Below are 6,413 nucleotides of genomic sequence, written 5' to 3' on the forward strand. Positions count from 1 at the left end.
GTTGGTTACTTTTTTTACGAACGATTTTTGGCCAATCGGTCGTTTGTCGTTCGTTCGTCGTTCATTTCCAACGATAACAATTGGAAGTGTGTACGCAGCTTAAGCTTTGTTGTAGGATTATCATGCAATTCGAAGGATGATGGTAAGTTTTCTGTACACAGACTTTAAAACCAGAAGCATTTTGAGTTTCACTATGTATCCCATCAGCTCTACACATCCAGGCAGAAGCGAAAACAAGGGGCCACACACCATCATCTCCATGTCATGTGCATATTATGAATGGTCCCAGGTGAATTAAGGTGACACATTCAGATATGGTTTCTTGCTAGTGCTTAGAAATGTTTTATATTTTGAAAATTCTTCAATTTGCTCTTCATGTTTTATTAATTATGAAAGGTTTGCAGCAGGAAATGTGGGCTTTGTCCTTGCCCTCTTTTTTTCTACAGATCTCTCTGCAAAGGTTGGAAACACTCAAGAGTTGGTGAGAAAACATATTTGCTCTCCATCAGAAGAAAACATATTTGCTGATTGCAAAGCTAATGGTCTGCACCAGTAGCATTGGGTCTTTTATATATTGAAAAGGAGTGGATCTTGACAACCACTGTAAAGACTATTCTGCTGCAATGGTCAAGTGGTAAGATCTTGGTCTCATAAAGCAGCAAGGCTTTGGTCTTGCAGTTTAATGATGATTTTATTAAAGCAGGAGGTAGATGAACGGGCACCCAAAGGCACAGATGGGGATTGAACCCATGATCTTTGGTTTACGAGACCAACGCCTTACCACTTGGCCACTGCGCCTTCTGTTAGTGCAAGTGTAGGATTATCATGCAATTCAAAGGATGATATTAGGGTTTCTGTAGAGCCTTTAAAACCAGAAGCATTTTGAGTTTCACTATGGATCCCATCAGCTCTACACATCCAGGTAGAAGGGAAAACAAGGGGCCGCACTCCATCATCTCCATGTCATGTGCATAATATGAATGGTCCCAGGTGAATAAAGGTGACACATTGGTTTCTTGCTAGGGCTCCATAAGTGTTGAGTAATGTTTTATATTTCGAAAATTCTTCAATTTGCACTTCATGTTTTATTATTATGAACGGTTTGAAGCGGGAAATGTGGGCTTTGTCCTTGCCCTCTTTATTTCTACAGATCTCTCTGTAGAGGATAGCAGGAGGTAGATGAATGGTGACTCAAAGGCACAGATGGGGATTGAACCCATGATCTTTGGTTTACGAGACCAACGCCTTACCACTTGGCCACTGTGCCTGTGACTATGGGATCGATGAAGAAATCCATTCCAGGATTGTTGGATCACCTTGGTTCATCCATAATGTTTATGGTCTATGTTAGTTGTCTATTTTTTAGCAATGGCAGTGCAACAAGTAACATTGTCATCAATGGTCAGGGTGACAGATGCATTAGGGCATGCTCCATAATGATTATGACTTGCACGGGCAAGCTTGGACAGTAAGCTTTGAAACCATAGAAGGAGTAACATGAATGGTCACTCAAAGGCACAGATGGGGATTGAACCCANGATCTTTGGTTTACGAGACCAACGCCTTACCACTTGGCCACTGTGCCTTTTCTAAGATTTTCATGCAATTCGAAAGATGATATTACAGGTTTCTGTACAGTCTTTAAAACCAGAAGAATTTTTAGTTTCACTATGGGTCCCATCAGCTCTACACATCCAGGTAGAAGGGAAAACAAGGGGCCACACTCCATCATCTCCATGTCATGTTCATAATATGAATGGTCCCAGGTGAACAAAGGTGACACATTCAGAAATGGTTTCTTGCTTGGGCTCCATAAGTGTTGTGTAATGTTTTATATTTTGAAATTTCCTCAATTAGCACTTCATGTTTTATTAATTATGAATGGTTTGCAGCAGGAAATGTGGGCTTTGCCCTTGGTCTCTTTTTTCTACAGATCTCTCTGCAAAGGTTGGAAAAACTCAAAGGTTGGTCAGACATAAAGCTTTCCCATCAGCAGAAAACATATTTGCTGATTGCAAAGCTAATGGTCTGCTCCAGTAGTGTTGGGTCTTTTATATATTGAAAAGGAGTGGATCTTGGCAACCCATGTAAAGGCTGTCCTGCTGCAATGGCCAAGTGGTAAGATCTTGGTCTCATAAAGCAGCAAGGCTTTGATCTTGCAGTTAATTGATTAATTTTTTATTTACCATTTTATCAGGACTTGGGAAAATATGCCACCATATGAGAACTTTGGTGATCCAGTAAAGAATGAATTAATTTTTAAGACTATTATTATTAATGAACAGGATTTTTTATAGTGCCACACATTAAATTTAGGTTGCATACAATGTAGTGTCCCTGCCAATGGCACAGATGGGGATTGAACCCATGATCTTTGGTTTACGAGACCAACGCCTTACCACTTGGCCACTGCGCCTTCTGCAAGCTTTGCTCTAGGATTATCATGCAATTGGAAGGATGATATTAGGGTTTCTGTACAGTCTTTAAAACCAGAAGCATTTTGAGTTTCACTATGGATCCCATCAGCTCTACACATCCAGGTAGAAGAGAAAACAAGGGGCCGCACTCCATCACCTCCATGTCATGTTCATAATATGAATGGTCCCCGGAGAACAAAAAGTGATACATAGAGATATGGTTTCTTGCTATTGCTCCATAATAGTAGAGTAATATTTTATATTTTGAAAATTCTTCAATTTGCTCTTCATGTTTTATTATTATGGAGGTTTGCACTGCAATCAGAAATATGTTTTTGGCTGATGGTAAAGCTCTATGTCTGACCAACCCTTGACTTTTTTCAACCTTTGCAGAGAGATGTGTAAAAACAAAATAAAAAAGAGAGGCCGAAGACAAAGCCTAAATTTCCAGCTACAAAACCTTCATAATAAAACATGAAGAGCAAATTGAAGAATTTTCAAAATGTAAAACATTATTTTACAACTATGGAGCACTAGCAAGCAACCTTATTTGAATTCATTGATTCATATTACGAACATGACATTGAGATGATGGTGTGCAACCCCTTGTTTTCTGCCTAGATGTGTAGAGCTGATCCATAGTAAAACTCAAAATGCTTCTGGTTTTAAAGACTGTGTATCATCTTTCGAATCACATGCTCCCCCTACAGTGAGGCTTGTAGAAGGCGCAGTGGCCAAGTGGTAAGGTGTTGGTAGGAATCAGTGGGGAAAGAAGACCCTGTTGAGCTGGAGTCTAGTCTGGCATCTAGAGCTGGGTACTGGGAGGAGGAGGCAGTGGGCTCTGGAACATAGTGTGGATGACATTAGTATCTGGAATCTAGAGTTTGGTAATGGGCAGGTGGCAGCATCATTTACAGCAGGAGGAGGAGGCGGTGGGCCCTGAGATGGAGCGAGGACTGCATTGGGCACTGGCATCTAGAGCTGGTCAGCTTAAAGCCAGACTCGGCAAAGAAGATATTGGTTAGCAAAATTACTCAATTGACCGCTGGGTCTGTAGCGCATATCACCACCACATCATCCATATATGCAGCCACTTTGCTGCACTCCCACTACCTCCTGGGAGAGGTACCATTCTTACCAGTTTGTCTTTTCGAATAAGAGCCAGCATTGGTTCCAGGGCACAAACACAAAGTGGGGACAGCGGGCAACCCTGCTTCACTCCAGACTCCAATGTGACAGCTTCTCATTGATGTCCATTAACCAGCACCTAGCTGGATGCTTCACTATAGAGAAATTACAGATTGTTAAAGAAAGCATCATGTAGATTCATTTTTTTTTTTTAAGACTAGCCACAGAAACTTGTGCAATACCCTATCAAATGCCTTTGCAAAATCCAGGGATAGAAGGGCGATCTTCTGCCCTCTTTCCAGGTACCAGAAGTTTACCAAGTTTAAAATGTCATGGGTGCTCCTCCCTAGCACTCCACAGGATTGACCTTCATGCACAATTTTGCTCATTATTTTTTTAAGGCGTCTTACCAGGCACTTTGCGTAAACCTTGTAGTCTGTATTTGACAGAGTGATTGGCCTCCAGTTCTCCAGGTTATTTAAGTTACCTTTTTTTGGCAGCAGTGTCACTGCTCCTATAGACCATGATTTTAGCAGTTTGTTTTTGCAGGCCACCAGCTAAAAAATAGCAACAAGTTCAGTTTTTATCACATCCCAGAAGGTGACATAAAATTCTATGGGTAGCCCATCATTTCTTGGAAATTCATTTTTGTTTGAATTTTTAATTGCATCATATATTTGTTTTTCAGAAATTGTATGACCTAGCCCCAGGTGGTTGTTGGTCTCCAATTTAGGATCGAGGTCACCCAAACAAGCTGTTGTAACGGTAAGATCTATATTTTTACTGTAAAATAACTACACATAAAACTTATGTGCCTCTTTAAGCACTTCTGTTTGTGTAGTGGCATTGTTTAAGTGGGGAATACTTTGTTTTGCATCAGTTACTTTTTTATAGAAAAAAACAAGAACACTTTTCATCATTCTCTATTTTTTCCACTTTGGAATCGTGGATAATTTGTTTTCTTTTTTGTTTGATTTCATTGCTGATTTTGACTTAAATTGCGTATATGTTCTTGCATATCAATGCAAATTCAATCATATTTCAAATTCAAGCATATCAATTAAATTTGGTGAATGTTTGAAATTGTTTAAATCTTTGTAACATTTAAGTTTATCTTTGGGCTCCTGCATACCTATTTTGAGAAAAAATACCGGGTTTGGGTTTTAACCCAATCTTTCTAATCTGTCCGACTGGTAAATTTGTGAATTCATTTCTGGAAATTTGCATATTCTTTTTTTTTTCCTTTTCTAACAGAGATGTGATGAGCCTTCATACCCCTCGATCACTGGATGTCCCGGATACTTTAAGTTTACTCACCAGCATCCTGTGGTCAGAAAACAAAGTAGGGCCAAAAGTAAAAACGATTCTAGAGTTAGAACGTGCATTCCCCAAGGTATAACCTTGATCATTGTGATGAAAAACTTTCCAGACACCCTAAAATTTAAAATCAGTACCAGATTTTTAAGTTATGCCGATGTCTTATCCTGTCCCTTAGATTTTGAACCATACCTCTTTTCTCCATTAAGGCTCTTCCTGGTACAATCTCTGTAAACGATATAACTTGAAAGTGATTACCTTTGACCAGTATTCCAACCGTGGGAGCAGGGTTTACGCTCTACAAGTTTCTGGATACACTTTAAACCCATTACACATTTCAGTTCCTGAACTGTAACCTTAAACTTTTCAAGTGGATTGCAATCCCCTGAACATGTTTTTTTTTATTGTATAGAATCTCACATAACTTCCAACTAAATAAAACCCTGTGCTCTAAAAAAAAGTGTATGTGCAAAACATCACACAAAAACCATGTACTGGTGTACTATTTTTTTTTTATAGAATCTCACTATCCATGATTAAACACACCCCGTGCTCAGAAAAAAGTGAAAAGTGCAAAAACTCAAAAAAAAAATGTGCACTGGGGTACTATTTAGTAAGCCCTCCTCTAAAGAGGAAGGGCCACCCTGTTTCCCCAGACCCTCCAAAGCCAAGCTCCAGACAAGGGCTGGGTGCTAGGCCCATCCAGCCAAAGCTGGAATAGACCTACTTTTTTTTTTATGGAATCTCGCAATCCATGCTATAACACACCCCATGCACAGTAAAAAAGTGAAGGTGCAAAAACACCACACAAAAACATGCACTGGGCTACTATTTGGTAAACCCTCCTCTTAAGAGGAAGAGCCACCCTTTTCTCTAGACCCTCCAAGCCAAGCTCCAGACGAGGGCTGGATACTGAGCCCATCCAGCCGAAGCTGGAATGGACCTACATGTCCCCCTAGCAGAAGCCAGAGAGACCTTTTCTCTTTGGGACCGCTTAAGCGAGAGCTAAGGGAGGTTTTTAGGTCAAGGCACTCTCCAAGACGTAAAGGCTAGCCCATAAGGGAATAGCACCCACACTCAAAAAAGTGGCAGACAAATACCACACCAGTGACTGTGACAACATAAAAAACATTATTAAATAATAATGTGCACTGTGCATAACACACAGGGCAACAGGTTTTAAACATTGCCCATCTGCATTGGCCGCAGCTAATGCTGAAAAAGGCAATGTCCCGAGTCAAAGTATAAACAGTGACGTGACTGTGCAACTTACAAATCAGTGGGGTCCCACACCCAGTGATTTTAAGGTGCCCCCGGTCACCACTCCAGGGGTACGACACTGGAGCCAGATTTGGACCACTTGTCAGACGATTGGCAAGACCAAGCTTTTTCCATCCCCACGAGCGGGTCAGTCAAACCTGTGGGAGCTCCTTCTCCGGGCAGGCCCTACGCTCTTTCTCTGGTGGACAAGGCCGGCAGATTTGCATAGGGCGGCCCCTTACAGAGCTACACCAACAGGTAGACCGTCCTTAACAAAGGTACTCGTGCACT

The 6,413-nt window shown here is 41.0% G+C and overlaps 4 non-coding genes across 4 annotated transcripts; all 4 read right to left on the reverse strand.

The window, feature by feature from the left end:
- Positions 1–726: 726 nt before the first annotated feature.
- Positions 727–798, reverse strand: TRNAT-CGU (transfer RNA threonine (anticodon CGU)). The gene has a single exon. It is a non-coding gene; the product is annotated as a tRNA-Thr (tRNA).
- A 397-nt stretch (positions 799–1,195) lies between these two features.
- Positions 1,196–1,267, reverse strand: TRNAT-CGU (transfer RNA threonine (anticodon CGU)). Its single transcript has one exon. It is a non-coding gene; the product is annotated as a tRNA-Thr (tRNA).
- Positions 1,268–1,513: 246 nt separating this feature from the next.
- TRNAT-CGU (transfer RNA threonine (anticodon CGU)) lies at positions 1,514–1,585 on the reverse strand. Its single transcript has one exon. It is a non-coding gene; the product is annotated as a tRNA-Thr (tRNA).
- A 759-nt stretch (positions 1,586–2,344) lies between these two features.
- Positions 2,345–2,416, reverse strand: TRNAT-CGU (transfer RNA threonine (anticodon CGU)). The gene has a single exon. It is a non-coding gene; the product is annotated as a tRNA-Thr (tRNA).
- Between the last annotated feature and the right edge of the window lie 3,997 nt (positions 2,417–6,413).

This window comes from Pyxicephalus adspersus, chromosome 4 (genome assembly GCF_032062135.1).
Source record: "Pyxicephalus adspersus chromosome 4, UCB_Pads_2.0, whole genome shotgun sequence".
NCBI lineage: Eukaryota > Metazoa > Chordata > Amphibia > Anura > Pyxicephalidae > Pyxicephalus > Pyxicephalus adspersus.